The sequence below is a fragment of the Heloderma suspectum genome, chromosome 6 (assembly GCF_057233095.1).
Source record: "Heloderma suspectum isolate Gila_16-S chromosome 6, 16-S_ref, whole genome shotgun sequence".
Classification (NCBI taxonomy): domain Eukaryota; kingdom Metazoa; phylum Chordata; class Lepidosauria; order Squamata; family Helodermatidae; genus Heloderma; species Heloderma suspectum.
Window position 1 is genome coordinate 121,374,379 of NC_139463.1, and position 17,119 is coordinate 121,391,497.

Below are 17,119 nucleotides of genomic sequence, written 5' to 3' on the forward strand. Positions count from 1 at the left end.
GGACAAGGCAACCCAGTAGAATAGGGGCCACACTCACCAGTCATGACTCAAAATACGTTTACCTAACAAAACACAGTCCAGATCAGTGTAACAGGTAAACCATTTTCATGTTCACCACAGAAAAAGATGATTTGCTACTGATCTTACATTCAGAGATGTTCGCAATGATATGTTCATATTCATTGATATTGACATCAAAAAATAGATCATTTGCTACTTACCTTACATTCAGAGGTGTTCTTCCGTAGAAGCAGTGAAAGTTTTTGTGTAGGGCTTTCGATTATATGACCTGGCTTTGCAGAGGCACGTCTGTTCTCTGTTCCATCAGGCAAGAGGCATTCCATACGTCCAAACATTTGCTTCCTGAGGGCTTCAGCTTCAAGAAAGGTACAAGGCGTGCAATCCCAAGAACTCTGATTGTGGAGGGTTCCCAGTGATGTCACTAGGATAACCGGAATAACAGCATGATAGAAGTTGAGGGGGCCCTGCCAAATGCAAGGACTCCCTGCAGCAGCCATGGTGCAGTTACATGGCTCTGCAATAACACTGAGGAAAGCCAGTGAAAAGGATGCTAAAAGGGGTCATCAAGAGGGTTAATTCTCTCCAAGATGCTTGGAGATTACTTCCAAAGGTCTCTGTAATGTTCATGAGAGACGCATTACCATTAAAAGCTATATTGATTCTTCCTCATCAGGAATTGTCTTTCTATATGACTTTTTTTTCCCTTTCTTTTAGAGAGCTTTCAAGTAATTTACCTGAAACTAGGGATGTCGGAGAATTTCTCCACGAATTTCCGGGAGGCCGAATGCCAACGCATTCGGCCCCACGAAATTGGTGGGGAAATTCTCCGACACCCCCCCCGGGATGGGACTTACCTCGTGCGAATGTCCCTCGCGGTGGCGGTGCGGCGGCGGCGGTGGCCGGTCTTCCGACAGGCTGCCGCCACCACCATTTCCCAGTAAAGTAAAAAAAAAAAATAATGGGATAGGCTACGTAAAGAGTTACGTAGCCTATCACGGCTAGATTTTCAAAGTCAGCCGTGATAGGCTACGTAAATCTTTACATAGCCTATCACGGCTGACTTTGGGGGGGGGAAGCGCGTATGCAAATGGCGGCGCCCACGGGCACCGCCATTTGTGTTCCTTATTTGGGCACAGATAGTCTACGTAAAGATTTATGTAAACTACGGTGAAAATAAGGGCAACGCAAATAGTGTTGCCCTTATTTTCGCCGTAGTCTATGTAAATCTTTACGTAGACTACCGGGACCAAATAAGGAATGCAAATGGTGGCGCCCATCGGGCACCGCCATCTCCGTACGCGCTTTTTTTTTTTCAAAGTCAGCCATGATAGGCTACGTAACAATTTACGTAGCCTATCACGGCTGACTTTGGAAATCTAACCGTGATAGGCTACGTTAATCGTTACGTAGCCTATCACGGTTTATTTTTTTTTACTTTACTTTGTAATGGCGGCGGCAGCAGCCGGTTAGAAGACCGAATGCCGCCCCTGACGAAAAGCTGACGAACCACTGCCAGGACCCGCCGCCGGGAGGGACATTCGCCAAAGGTAAGTCCCATCCCGGGGTTGGGGGGGGGTGACGGAGAATTTCACCGCCGATTTCAGGGGGCTGAATGCGTTGGCACTCGGCCCCCCGAAGATTCAGGGAGAAATTCTCTGCCATCCCTACCTGTTGCTAACTGGGACGGGACTTACCTTGGGCGGATCTTCCTGGTGGCGGCAGTTCGGCGGCGGTGGAGGCGGCCGGTCTTCCGACCGTCTGCCGCCACCACCATTTCCAGTAAAAAAAAAAAAAAGTGATAAGCTACGTAAAGATTTACGTAGCCTATCACGGCTAGATTTTTAAAATACACCGTAATAGGCTACGTAAATATTTACGTAGCCTATCACAGCTGATTAAAAAAAAACGCGTACCCAAATGGTGGCGCCCATGGGCGCCGCCATTTGCGTTCCTTATTTTGTTTATGTAGACTAATGTTTATGTAGACTAAGATGGTGAAAATAAGGACTAATTATGTAGTCCTTACGTAAATGTTTACGTAAACTAAGACGTGCCAAAATAAGGAACGCAAATGGCGGCGCCTATGGGTGCCGCCATTTGCATACGCGCTTTTTTATTTTTTCTTTTAAATCAGCCATGATAGGCTATGTAAACTTTTACGTAGCCTATCACAGCTGACTGCAGGGATGCAAACGGTGTTGGCTACGGCCGCTGCCATTTGCGTCCCTGCTAGCCAGTGGCTGGATGTCTCGCCGCTGGCGGAGCCGGCCGGCGGCTCCGCAGAATCCCTGTGGAGCAGAGCCGCCTGGCCCGAATTTCGGGGGGGAGGGATGGAGCACCTCCCCCCCAGCAAGAATTTCGGGGTGAGGGATGGAGCGCCTCGCCCCCACCTCAAATCTATTTTGCTAAAAGGTAAGTGACTTTCGTACATCCCTAACACTAACCAAATATCCAAATATTTGTCTGGAGACCGCTGTCTTCAGTTAGTGATGTACGAACCGCCCCCTGTCCAGTTCTGGGAATTTCTGGAGTAGGGCAATGTGGGCCACTCGGGGCCGCATGGGATCCTCCAGTGCCCAGCCGTGTCCACTGGAGTTGGCAGAGTAGCTCTGTGGCTCTACAGATGACCCAAGACTCTAGGCAGAAGTGCTCAATTTCTACTTCAGCTCAGTCTCCTCCTGAGAGAAGATCTATGAGCCCCGTGGCAAATGCAAAATCCAGGCTGAAGGGGCAGGATTGCAGCTTGAGATCCCTGGGAATATGGTCAAGGAGCACTTTGGATGAGTTCAAATCTGAAGGGCCAGGTGAACTGCATCCTAGGGACTGGCAGGAGAACTCTCAGAACCGCTGTCTATGACCTTTGAGAAATCATGGAGAATGGGTGAAGTGCCAGAAGACTGGAGAAGGGCTAATGTCCCTCCCTTCAAAAAGGGCAAGAAGGGGGAACCTGGGAACTCCAGGCAAGTCATTCCGACATCAATCCCTGGGGAAGTTCTGGAGCAGATTATAAAGCAATCGGTCTGTAAGCACGTTGAAAACAATGCAGTGATTACTCAAAGCCAACATGGATTTGTCAAGAACAAATCCTGCCAGACTAATTTGATCTCATGTTTGGATAAGGTTACCTCCCTTGTGGACTGTGGGAATGCTGTGGACATAACATACCTTGACTTCAGCAAAGCTTTTGACAAAGTGGCCCATGATATCCTGATGAACCAACTAACGAAAAGATAGGGATGTACGAAAGTCACTTACCTTTTCGCGAAATTGATTTGCGGGGGGCGAGGCGCTCTGTCCCTCCACCCTGAATCTTCAATGGGGGGGAGGCAATCTGGTCCTCCCCCCCCGGGATCCTTCCCAGCCAGCTCTGCTCCGCAGTGGCTCCACAAAGCAGCCGGCCAGGGCCGTCCACAGGCAGACTTCGGGCCGCAGATGGGCTGCTGTGGATGCAAATGGCGGCCGCCATAGCGGCTGCCATTTGCATCCTTCAATGCTGCCATGATAGGCTACATAACTATTTACATAGCCTATCACGGCATGCCCCCCCAAAAAAAACAAAAAACGACGTACGCATATGGCGGCGGCTACAGCTGCGGCGATTTGCGTTCCTATTTTTTGCCTTTTTATCCTACGGAAATTTTACGTATACAATTACGGCAAAAAAAGGGAACCACAAATAGCGTAAATAGTTCCTTTCTTTTTTTTCGCCGTAAAAGCCTACATAAATATTTATGTAGGATGAAACGGCGAGAAGAAAAAAGAATGCAAATAGTGCCCACTACTCTATTTGCGGTTCCCTTTTTTTTCCGCCGTAATTGCCTGTATAAATATTTATGTAGGATAAAACAAAAAAAATAGGGAACGCAAATGGCGGCTGCTGTAGCTGCTGCCATTTGCGTATGCATTTTTTTTTTTTTTGCTTGGCTTGGCTTGGCTTGCCGTGATAGGCTACGTAAATACTTACGTAGCCCATCACAGCAAAGACCAGGATGCAAATGCCAGCCACAGCAGCCGGTCGAAAGACCAGCCGCTGCCGCCACCACCACCGCCGCCGGAAACGCTGTTGGAGCCTCCGCCATCCGGAACATCTGCCCCAGGTAAGATTCGTTCAGGGGAAATCCCTGTGGGGGGTGGGGGGGTGGCAGGCCATTCCACCATGGATTTTGGGGGGCTTAATGCCAGTGCATTCAGCCTACTGAAATCCATGGCGGAATTCTCCGCCATCCCTAGTGGGCTACATGAAACAATTCGTGGTAGGGGAGGAGACACTCCATAACTCCACCCTGAATCCTTGACCGGGGGGGGGGGGAGGCGATCCGGTCCTACCCCCCGGAATCCGGCCCAGCTGGCTCTGCTCCATAAATATTATGTAAATATTTACTTAGGGTATTATGGCAAAAAAAAAGGGGGATTGCAAATAGCGCCCACTACGCTCTTTGCGTTCCCCTTTTTCTCACCATAATAGCTTATGTAAATATTTATGTAGGACAAAATGGCGAAAAATAGAGAACGCAAATGGCGGCTGCCGTAGCTGCTGCCATTTGAGTTCGCAGTTTGTTTGTTTTTTGCTTGCCATAATAGGCTATGTAAATACTTACGTAGCCTATCACAGCAACCTGGCTGGACGCAAACAGCGGCTGCTACAATGGCCGCCATTTGCGTCTGCAGCAGGCCGTTCACGGTCAGAACTCCAGCTGCGGATGGCCCTGGCCGGCCGCTCTGCAGAGCCGCCGCAGAGCGGAGCTGGCCAGGCAGGATTCTGGGGGGGAGGGATGGAGCGCCTCCCTCCCCACTGCAAATCACATCTGCAAAAAGGTAAGTGACTTTCATCCATCCCTAGTGTGGTGCCAAGAACTCCACACAGGACTCCAGATGAGGTCTTCTCGCTTGTTGAGCCAAGTATCCCCTGTCTTGTAATAGTGCATTTGGTTTCTTTTTCCTATGTGCAAAACATGGCATTGATCCCTATTACATTTCATGAAAAATTTCATTTCATTTACCCTCTTGTTTCCTCTCCCCAGTTGAAGAAGTTCCCATTGATAAGCACTCCTTGAGTCCGATGGTCTAGCTAACTGTGGATCCACCTGATGGTTGTTTCATGTAGCCTATCATGGCCTCCGCAGGAACGGAAAAGGCGTCCCTGCATTAGCTGTGATAGGCTACGTAAGTAAATACGTAAGTATTTACGTAGCCTATCATGGCTATGAGGAGAAGGCGAATGGCAGCCGCAGGGCGGCTGCCATTTGCAAGTCAGCACTGATGGCAGGATGTAAGTGCTCCGTTTCGCGCGCCTTTCGTGGGTTGGGGGGGGGCTTCGTTCCGCCACAGATTTCAGGTGGCCGAATGCACTGACATTCGGCCTCACCGAGAGCTGTGGCAGAGTTCTCCGCCATCCCTACACCACCCTGTAAGTAGGATGCAGACAAACTGGAGACGGTTGAAAGGAGAGCAACGAAGATGATCAGGGGTCTGGAAACAAAGCCCCTGTCACAGAATGGTTGGCCAGTATCTTTTGTGCATCATCCCAGAGTGCAGGACACAGAATTATGGGCTCAGGTTACTGGAAGCCAGATTCCGGCTGAACAGCAGGAAAAGCCTCTTCAGTGTCATAGCAATATGGTAGCGGGCCCAATTCCCCAGGGAGGTGGTGGGCTCTCCCACACTAGAGGCATTCAAGATGAGGCTGGGCAGCCGTCTGCCATGGATGCTTCGACTTCAATTCCTGCGTTGAGCAGGATGGTGGACTTGATGGTCTGATAGGCCCCTTCCAGCTGAGACCCCCATTGCCTCTTCTTCCTGCTCACTCCAGGTCTGAGCCTTACAGTCGCCTCACTCTTCTAGAAGCGGCAGTCGACTATGAAATCCCCCCGTTGAAGGGAATTACGAGTGGATGGTTTCGAGTAAGCGGTGCTTTAAATCTGGTGTGGATGAACGAGAAGCTCTGGGTAGATTCCCCCCCTTGGCAATGCTAGATCCCATGAATAGCCTGAATGCAGCCCGCTCTGCTACCTAAGCCCTGCCTCTCTCTGTGCACTCAGTGATCACCCCCAACCCTTTCTCCATCCTTCCCAAGGCTTCAGGACGCCTGATTTTCCTAATGCCCCTCTGTTGGCCTCTCACCCCAACCTCTTCTTCCCATTGCAAGCTAAACCGCCAGTGCACCGTCAGTTCAAACTCCAGAAACAACCACCATGAGAATGCAGCTAGGCTTCTTTCCATTTGGCTTTAGGATTCACTTTGGGACATAAACTGCTTTGGCTGCCCCATCGAATGACCTTTGCCAAGGGATAGTTCGGGAACTCAACCCTGTTTGTTCTCTTGGATCTCTCAGCCACTTTGGAGATCACTAACCAGGGTATCCTTTTGGATCGGCTTTCTGGGCTATGAGCAGGGTGCACTGTTTTGCAGCACTTGCATTCCTGCTTGGATGGTTGTTTCCTGAAGCTGGTGCTGAGGAATTCTTGTTCTGTTTGGAGCAATTATGTCACTGGGTTCCACAGAGCTCAGTTTCATCCCCCCACCCCCGCTTGCCATTTAATATTTAATTCGTAACCCTGGAGGGCATCCCACCGGCCAGATCTCTGATGGTTTGGCCACTGGGTTTTGCGCAAGGTGCAGGTCAAGCGTGCTGTTCTCAGAAAGCCAAGCCAAAGTTCATCAAGGGATAATCAAGGGAGGTGTTGAAGCAGAGAGGAGGTCACTGTCCCTAAACTCTGCTGCCAGTGTCTTTGTAGTGGAAAGAGAACTGCCTTCCTATTCACAGTCCAGAACCTTGGGCTGAATTGCCTGGGAAAACACTGGCTGGTAGGCAGGAAGCAAACCAAGACAGCAACCCTGCCAGGAGGGCACAGGAGCACCTAGCCCAGCTCTGCCCTGGCCAAGACCCCCGAAATGCCTCACATGGGGCCTGCTTGCTTTGCAACACACAGAGTCATCTTCTGTGATTTAAATTACAGCTGTCCATGAGTCTAGTCATTTGCCCACTGTTTCTGGAAATGTGGACTGTGTGTACTCCTTTGACACATGCTGCTTTGTTTGCATCACACGTAAACACACACACACACACACAAAGCAAACACTAAAGTACAAGGGAAGGGGGGGACTAACTATAATCTTAGCAGAAGAGAAAGGGGTTTTTATTTCATTTTTGATTGTTTGTTTGTTTGTTTAGGGAAAAGTGATTAAAAAAATGGGAAGACAACACAGGATTTAAGAAGGGGAGGTGGATCGGACCCAAGAGCAAGTAAAGTACTGTGTGTGTGTGTGCGTGTGTGTGTGTGTGTACACACAATCTAGAAGGAATCAATAGGGATGTCAGAGAATTTCTCCACAAATTTGCGTTCCCCTTATTTTCGCTGTAGTCTACGTAAATGTTTACGTAGACTACATCTGCCAAAATAAGGAACGCAAATGGCGGTGCCCATGGGCACCGCCATTTGCGTACGCGCAGGTTTTTTTCCCCACTCAGCCGTGATAGGCTACGTAAACATTTACGTAGCCTATCACGGCTGACTGCAGGGATGCAAACGGCGGCGGCTACGGCCACCACCGTTTGCGTCCCGGTAGGACAGGATTCGCAGCGGGAGGGACGGGGCGCCTCCCCCCATCCAGAATTTCAGGGGGGGAGGGACAGGGCACCTCCCCCCTGGCCAGAATTTCGGAGGGAAGGACGGAGCACCTCCCCCCCATCGCGAATCAACTTTCGGGTTCAGGTAAGGGACTTTCGTACATCCCTAGAATCAAAGTAAGGGCAAACTAATAGTTGAGAGAACTGAAAAGGGGTGTGTGGGGTAAGTAACTGCAGTGAAATTGCCTGGATATCTACATGAAGCAACAACAAAAAAGAAAGGTGAACCTATGACGGGGGGTCGGGTGGGGAGACACTAACATAGCTGTCATAGGACGCACTTTCTTCTCGGCCTCGTTCTGCAAACGGACAGTGGGAAGGGTGAAGCCTTCCTCTGCCAGGCCTGGCACAATTGCTCCCTCTGGCCACAGTGGAGGCAGGATAGGACTGGAGCCAAGAAAGCAATGCCATGGAGCTTCCCTGTTGGCTCCTATCCCCTCCTGCTGCCGCCGCTTCCAACACCATCATTGCACATGATGGCAGCTCTTCAGGGCAGCGGGAGGTTGTTCAATTATCAGGCAGTTCATGCTCCTGAATGGATCATCTTGCTCCCCCCCCCCGCCCTGGTTTGCATGCACCCCACTTCAGAGACCTCTGCTCTAGCTTCTAGTCTTCTCCTCTCAAGTAACACCACTTCTCTCACAACGAGCAAATGGAGGCTGACTCACAGCAAAGCTTACTCCCTCCTCTTCCTCTTCCTCTTCCTCTTCCCCCCTCCTCCTCTTCTGGCCCTGTCAGTGGCCAGATGTTGCTCAAATTCATACATTTGGGGCCTCCACCTCATCTCCCCTCTCCCCTTCCCCCTTTCTCCTCCACAAGTTGATACATCTTGGAGACAGCCTGTCTGGGCTGCTCAGGAGGCATAAGAAGAGGTGCGAATATACGAGGTGGACCGAGGTGCCTCATAGGTCACCCGCTTCTGTTCGTGGTGCCTTGCTGTTGTTCTGATCTCCCTTGTAGCAGGACTACAGACCTGTGAACCAGCCTGCTCCAACTTGATGTTTGGGCTTTAAGCCAAAGCGGTGCACAGCCCTACTGCTAATGACATTTGTAGATCTTGGCAGAACTGGATGAAATTGGCATGGAGAGCAGCTGCTTATCAGGACATCCAGCCTGCCAGCTTTCAAAAGAATAGATTCCAGAACAGCTATACAAGGTTCAAGAACAGCTATAGACGGGCAGCTTTTTTCATTTTTGGGACCCCCCCTCTAAAAAAAAGATATGTTCATCCTCATACAGCATAAGGAGAAGCAAAGGGAGGATCACCCAGATGTTTTCAAGGAATCAGCTGTGGTGCGCTTTCGTCCATGCAGGGCTCCATGAGGGAGTGCACTGCGCTACTAGAACTTGCGTCACAGGACAGACTTCCATCTGGAGTGGGGCAATTGCAGTAAATGTCATCAGACTGGCAGGGTCCTCTCAACTAGGGATGTCAGAGAATTTCTCCACGAATCTCTGGGACGCCGAATGCCAATGCATTCGGCCCCCCGAAATTGTTGGAGAAATGGTTCGCCCCCCCCACCCCACCCAGGATGGGACTTACCTTTGGTGAATGTCCCTCACAACGGTGGCTCCCGGCGGCGGCAGCGGCGGCCGGTCCTTTGACCGGCTGTTGCCGCCGCCATTTCGAAGTAAACAACAACAACAACAACAACAACAACAAATGTGATAGGCTACGTAAAGATTTACGTAGCCTATCACGGCTAGATTTTCAAAAAACACCATGATAGGCTACATAAATGTTTATGTAGCCTATCATGGCTGACTTTGAAAAAAAAAAAAAAAAGCACGTATGCAAATGGCGGCGTTCATGGGCGCGGCCATTTGTTTTCCTTATTTTGGCACGGGTAGTCTACGTAAATATTTACATAGACTACGGCAAAAATAAGGGCAACGCAAATAGTGTAGAAGCTACGCTATTTGCGTTCCCCTTATTTTTGCCGTAGTCTATGTAAATGTTTATGTAGACTAGAATTGCAAAATAAGGAACACAAATGGCAGCACCTGTGGGCGCCGCCATTTGCGTTCACACTTTCCCCCCCCCAAAGTCAGCCGTGATAGGCTACATAAACATTTACGTAGCCTATCACGGCTGACTGCAGGCCAGGGACGCAAACAGTGGCGGCTACGGCCGCCGCCATTCGCGTCCCGGCAGGACAACAGGATTCACGGCCGGAGAGACAGGGCGCTCACTCCCGGCCAGAATTTTGGCGGGGAGGGATTGGGCGCCTCCCCCCAGCCAGAATTTCGGCGGGGAGGGACAGGGCACCTCCCCCCTGGCCAGAATTTCGGGTGGAGGGACGGAGCGCCTCCCCCCCCACCGTGAAGCAAGTTTTGGAATCAGGTAAGTGACTTTCGTCCATCCCTACTCTCAACCAATGAGAAAGTCCAACATCCCCGATCCAGGATCTCCTTCCTCCTTCCCATGATACTCTCGTAACGTGACGGATCAAAGCTTGGCATTAATTACTTCCTTCCACCAACAAAGCAAACAATAAAGAAACACAGCTGCAGATCCTATGTTAATCAGTAAAATCCTGGGAGGTCTACTCCTGTGCAAAGGTCTTACACTCATAGAATCATAAAATAGTAGGGTTGGGAGGGGCTTACAAGGCCATCAAGTCCAACCCCCTGCTTAATGGAGTATTCCAAGTCAGAGCATCCCCGACAGATGGCTGTACAGCCTCATCTTGAAAGCCTCCAGTGAGGGAGACCCCACCACCTCCCTAGACATTGGATTTGGTTCCACTGTTGTATTGCTCTAACAGTAGGGATGGTGGAGAATTCCACCACGGATCTCGGTGAGGCTGAATGCCAGTGCATTCGGCCCCTCAAAGCCCAAGGTGGAACAAAGCTCCCTGCCCCACGAAAGGTGCGCGAAACGGAGCACTCACCTACTGCCGTTTACACTGCTCTGTGAAAGGAGCTGCATCTGCGGCCGCCATTTTCTTCACCATTTTAGCTGTGAAGGGCTACGTAAATACTTACATATAGGTATGTATGAAACACTTACCTGGCTCTGCACCAGGCAATCTGTGGTAGAGGGGAGGTGCTCCGTCCCTCCCCCTGGAATCCTCAATGGGGGGGGGAGGCGATCCGGTCCTCCCCCCTGGAATCATGCCCGGCTGCCCGCAGCTGGACATCCGGCCACTGGGCAGCCCTGCAGGGAAGTAAATGGCGGCTGTCATAGCTGCCATTTGTGTCCCTGTACTGAGCCGTGATAGGCTATGTAAATACTTATGTAGCCTATCATGGCTCAATACAGGGAGACAAATGGCGGAGGCTATGAAGACTAAGCGAAAGGCGGCCGCAGGACGGCCGGCATTCGCAAAGCAGTGGGGACGGGAGCAGGTCAGTGCTCTGTTTCGCATGCCTTTTGTTGGTTGGGGGGGCGGGGGCTTCGTTCTGCGATGGATATCGGGGGGCCGAATGCACTGGCATCCGGCCTCACCGAGATCCGTCGTGGAATTCTCTGACATCCTGACTTACATAGCCTATCACGGCTAACGCAGGTATGCCATTTGTGTCCCTGCGGAGGCTGTGATAGGCTACGTAAATATTTACCTAGCCTATCATGGGGAAAAAAAAGGGACGCAAATGGCGGTGGCTATGGCGGCTGCCATTTGCGTCCCTGCGCAGCCCAGCAGTGGCCAGATGTCACTGCAGGATGCCCCGGCCGGAGGCTCTGCGGAGTCCCCACAGAGTAGAGCTGGCCATCAAGAATTTAGGGGTGAACGAAAGTCACTTACCTTTTCTCGCAGCTTTTTCGCTGTGGGGGGGAGCGCTTCGCTGCTCCCCCCGCGAAGTTCAGGCCAGGGGGGAGGTTTCCCGCCTCGCCCGGCCGAAATTCAGGCCGGGGGGGGAGGCTTCCCGCCTCGCCAGGCCGAAATTCAGGCCGGAGAGGAGGCTTCCCGCCTCGCCCGGCCGCGAACACGAAAGTAAAAAAAAAAAAGTCCCCTGATAGGCTACGTGACGATTCACGTAGCCTATCACGGCTAGATCTGGAAAGTCAGCCGTGATAGGCTACGTGAATCGTCACGTAGCCTATCACGGGTGACTTTAAAAAAAATAAAGCGCGTACGCGAATGGCGGCCCCCATAGGGAGCCGCCATTTGCGTTCCTTATTTAGTTGCTGTAGTCTACGTCAATGTTTACGTAGACTACGGCGAAAATAAGGGCAACGCAAATAGCGTTGCCCTTATTTTCGCTGTAGTCTATGTAAACATTGACGTAGACTACAGCCACCAAATAAGGAAGGGGAATGGCGGCTCCCTATGGGGGCCGCCATTATCCGTACACACTTTTTTTTTTTTTAAGTCACCCGTGATAGGCTACGTGACGATTCACGTAGCCTATCACGGCTGACTTTGCAAATCTTGCCGTGATAGGCTACGTGAATCGTCACGTAGCCTATCAGGGGACGTGTTTTTTTTTTCTTTCATTGCAATGGCGGGGGCGGCAGCCGGTCGAAAGACCGGCTGCCGCTCCCGCCCCGCTCGAACACCGGACGAACCGCCAGCCGGACCCGCCGCCGGGAGGGACATTCAGGGAAGGTAAGTCCCGTTCCGGGGGGGGGGCGGTGGGCGGGGGGGTGCGGAGGATTTCTCCCCGAAACTTGTTCGGGGGGCCGAACACGTTGGCGCTTGGCCCCCCGAAGTTTCGGGGAGAAATTCTCCGCCATCCCTACAAGAATTTCAGGGGGAAGGATGGAGTGCCTCTTCCACCACCACGGATGTATGCAAAGAACCAGGTAAGTCATTTCATACATCCCTATCTAACAGTCAGGAAGTTTTTCCTGAAGTTCAGCCGGAATCTGGTTTCCTGTCACTTGAGCCCATGATTCCGTGTCCTGCATTCTGGGATGATCGAGAAGAGACCTGTCAGGGTGGAAACTGAGCCTTTAGGACCGCAGAGCAGTTCTGATTCTGAGGAGAAACAGAACTCCATGGGAGAGGAGCACACTTATCCTTCACAGGCACAGCAGCTGGCAGAGATTCCTTCTGTGGGCATTCCTGACATAGATAGTGACCCTGGTAGTGAGGGAGTGTGGGAGGGGGCTTGCTAGATGCTCGATGCAGGCAAAAGGAGTGACGAGCGATGGAGGGCGTGGAAAGGAGGCGTAGCACCCATTTGTTGCTCAGGTAATGGTCACGTCCTGAGGACCCAAGGGAAAGAGGGAGGAACTCTCCCTAGCCCATAAGTTCAGGGTCTGCATGTGATTCTCCTTCAAACGGGGACCAACTGCCTAACCCGGGGCATAGGCTACTCTGCTGTTCATTGCTTAGCTGCTGGTGATAGAGTCATTAAGTTGTAAACGGATTAAAGCCTTGAAAAGAATCCTTTTGTCTGTGTCTTGAGTTGGCTATTGGAGTAGACTGAAAAAGGCCATGAGGGCATTTCTGACAAGACCCTGGACTTCCTCCCTGTGACAGCCTTTCAAATACTTGAAGACCACTATCTTATCTCCCCTCATTCTTCTCTTCACAAGGCTAAACATGCCCAGTTCTTTCAGTCTCTCTTCACAGGGCTTTGTTTCCAGTCCCCTGATCATCTTTGTTGCCCTCCTCTGAACCCTGTCCAGTTGGTTTGCATCCCCCTTCAAGTGTGGTGCCCAGAACTGGCCACAGTACTCCAAATGAGGCCTAAGCAGTGCTGAGGAGAGGGGAACTGGTACTTCCCAGGGGTTGGAAGTTATGCTTCTATTAATGCAGCCCAAAATAGCATTTGCCTTTTTTGCAACCACATCACATTGTTGGCTCATCTTCAGCTTGTGATTGACAACAATTCTAAGATCCTTCTCGCTTGCAGTGCTGTTGAGCCACGTATCCCCCATCTTGTCACTGTGCATTTGGTTACATTTCCTAGGTACAGAATTTGGCATTTATCCCTATTAAATGTCATGCTGTTGTTTTCTGCCCAGCGCTCCAGTCTATCATGATCACTTTGAATTTTGTTTCTGTCTTCCAAGTAGGGATGTCAGAGAATTTTGCGACGGATCTGTGTGAGGCTGAATGCCAGTGCATTCAGCCCCCCGAAAACCATCGCGGAATGAAGCCACCGCCCCCCCATCCCACGAAAGGTGCATGGGACGAAATGCCTGCCGCCCCCACCCCACGAAAGGCATAAAAAATGGAGCACTTACCTGCTCCCATCCGCACTGCTGTGCAAATGGTGGCCGTCCTGTGGCCGCCATTCGCTTCCGCCTTCTTCAGCCGTGATAGGCAATGTAAAGACTTACGTAGCCTATCACAGCTAATGCAGTGACACCATTTGCATCCCTGTGGAGGCCGTGATAGGCTACGTAAGTATTTACGTAGCCTATCATGGCGGGGGGGGGGGACCCAGCATACGCAAATGGCAGTAGCCGCCACCCTTTGCGTACGCTGGGGTTTTTTCCCCCTTGCCATGATAGGCTACCTAAATATTTATGTAGCCTATCATGGCAAGGGGAAAGAAAAAAACAAGCTACGCAAATGGCAGCGGCTACCACCATTTGCATACGCTGGAGTTTTCCTCCTGCCATGATAGTCTACATAAATATTTACGTAGCCTATCGCGGCTCACTACAGGGGCACAAATGATGGTGGCTATGACAGCTGCCATTTGCGTCCCTGCAGGGCTGCCCAGTGGCCAGATGTCCGGCTGCAGATGGCCATCCAGGATTCTGGGGGGAGGGACGGATTGCCTCCCCGCCCCACGGACTGCTGGCTGGAATGGGGTAAGTGTTTCGCACACCCCTAGCCAAAGTAGGAATTGAGTACTTCTGTCTTTTCCTTGTCATCTGTTATCATTTTGCTATTTAATAGCTGAACCACCATTTCTTCCCTTTGTCTTTTACTATGCACGTAGCTGAAGAAAGCCTTTTTGTTGCTTTTAGCATCCCTCGCTAGCCTCAGCTCGTTCTCAGTTTTAGCCTTCCTGACAGCATCCCTGCAATTCTGTGCTACCTGCCTGTAGTCTTCCTTTGTTGCTTGGCCTTCTTTCCACTTCCTATATGTACACTTTTTGTTTGTTTTCAGGTCATCTCTAAGCTTTTTGTGAAGCTACATTGTCTTCTGCTGCTGTCTTCCACCTTTTCTTCTTGTTGGAATTGTTTGTAATTGTGCCTTGAGAATTTCCTCTTTAGAAACTCCCACCCATCTTGGACTCCTCTTCTCATTAGCGTCGCTTGCCATGGGACTGTACTGATCATTGTTCTGAGTTTATTAAAATCAGCTTTCCTAACATCCAAGGTATGCATTTGACTACACTTGGCTTGTGCTTCCCTTAGATCCAAGAACTCAAGTATGACATGGTCGCTTTCCCACAGAGTTCCTGTAATTGCAACTTTACCCACTGAGTTGCTTGCCATGGGACCTTACTGATCACTCTTCTGAGTGTATTAAAATTAGCTTTCCTGAAATCCAGGGTACAGATATGGCTACACTTGGTTGTTGCTTCCTTTAGAACTATGAACTCAAGTACAACATGGTCGCTTTCCCCCAGAGTTCCTGTAACTGCTACTTGACCCACTAATTCATCTCTGTTGGTTAGGATCGAGTCAAGGTTAGCCGAACCTCTAGTTCCTATCTCTACTTTCTGTGGGAGGAAGTGATCCGCCACACAAGTCAGGAATTTCCTGGAGGCGCCATGTTTTGCAGAATTTGTCTCTCAATATATATCAGGGAAATTGAACAAAACTGACAAAAACTACTGTCTTTCTCTTTCTCTGCCCCCCATTAATTACTCTCTTTCAACAAAGCAAACAGTAAAACAACACAGCATGGATACTGAGGGAAGATGCCTCATTAAACACGATGGGAGTAACTTCTGAGGAGACACCATCCCCAAGCAATGCCCAATTCCCCCTATTTTTTAAAAAATGCTCCCCCTCTAGAACCACTATCTCACTTTGTCACTATTGTGCCTTTGTCCCGGAATACCAATACCCCCTTCTTGCTATGCAACTATTGTGCAATGCAATAGCACGATTGGGCAATAGCAGCATCGTGAGACAAACCCCTTTGCAGGATTGATTTGTTTAACTTCTTCCTTTCAGGATGGGTGATTTCTCACATCTCACTATGCCTGTATTGTGCAATTGCTCTATAAGGCAGAGAGAGCCATTGCCAATGGTGTCTCCTCACTTTATTTCAAATACTTTATTCTGGTAATTTCTGGGATTGTAGAACACATGGTTGTGGTGGTAGTGGTGCTGGCGGTTGTTTTGCAGTTCTTGGGTTCTAACTTATTGAAATTATAAATCTACACCAAACGTTGCAATATTAAGAGTCTAGCAACCTCCTCATCATGCAAGACTTTGTACTAAATTGTACAATTGGAGACATTTACTAGGGCCAACTAGGGATGTACAAAAGTCACTTACCTTTTCACAGATGTGATTCGCGGTGGGGGGTGGCGCTCCATCCCTCCCCCTGGAATCCTCGACAGGGGGGGAGGTGATCCGGTCCTCCCCCCCGGAATCCTGCCCGGCCAGCTCCACTCCACTCTGCAGCAGCTCCACAGAGCAGCCGGCCGGGGCTCTCCTCAGCCAGAGTTCCAGCCGCAGACAGGCTGCTGTGGACGCAAGTGGCAGCCGCCATAGCAGCCTCCACTTGCGTCCAGCCTGGCTGCTGTGATAGGCTACATAAGTATTTATGTAGCCTATCATGGCAGCCCCCCCCAAAAAAAAACAGTGTATGCAAATGGCGGCGGCTACGGCTCCATTTTATCCATTTATATGAAACCACAAACACTTTCAAAATAACTTTCTGTGTACTGGACTCCTGTCCATGAGCACTTATTGTGCCACAGTATACTTGTGATTCTCTAAACTCCACAAGGCATTTTTGCTGTTGAACATGAACGAGCAAGAGGCCCCTATCCTCCTCCCACACCTCGTCCCTGTTCCCTGGCCTAGTACGAAGACCTGATGCCAAGGAGGACTATGCACCCACCAGAATCTGGTCACGTGCATCATGCCAAAAGCAGGTGCTCTCGGAAAAATTTATTGCAGAGCCAAGGCGGTCCATGACAACTTTTTCTTACATTCTCATTCACATCTGAACAATTGCCAAAGTTTTGTGCTTGTTTTGTGATCTTTTGTGCCACAAATCTCGAGATGTGTGCCTCCACACTCCTTGTGTCATCCCCTCAGGCGAGGCCTTGCGAAGGCCAAAAAGTCTAAATTCTCATATCACGTCTGAACTAGGGATGGCGGAGAATTTCTCCCCAAATCTTCAGGAGGCCGAATGCCAAATGCATTCGGCCCCCCGAAATTGGCGGTGAAATTCTCCGCCCCCCCGGATGGGACTTACTGGACTCCTGTCCATGAACACTTATTGTGCCACAGTATACTTGTGATTCTTTAAGCTCCACAAGACATTTTTGCTGTTGAACACAAACGAGCAAGAGGCCCCTATCCTCCTCCCACACCTCATCCCTGTTCCCTGGCCTAGTACGAACACCTGATGCCAAGGAGGACCATGCACC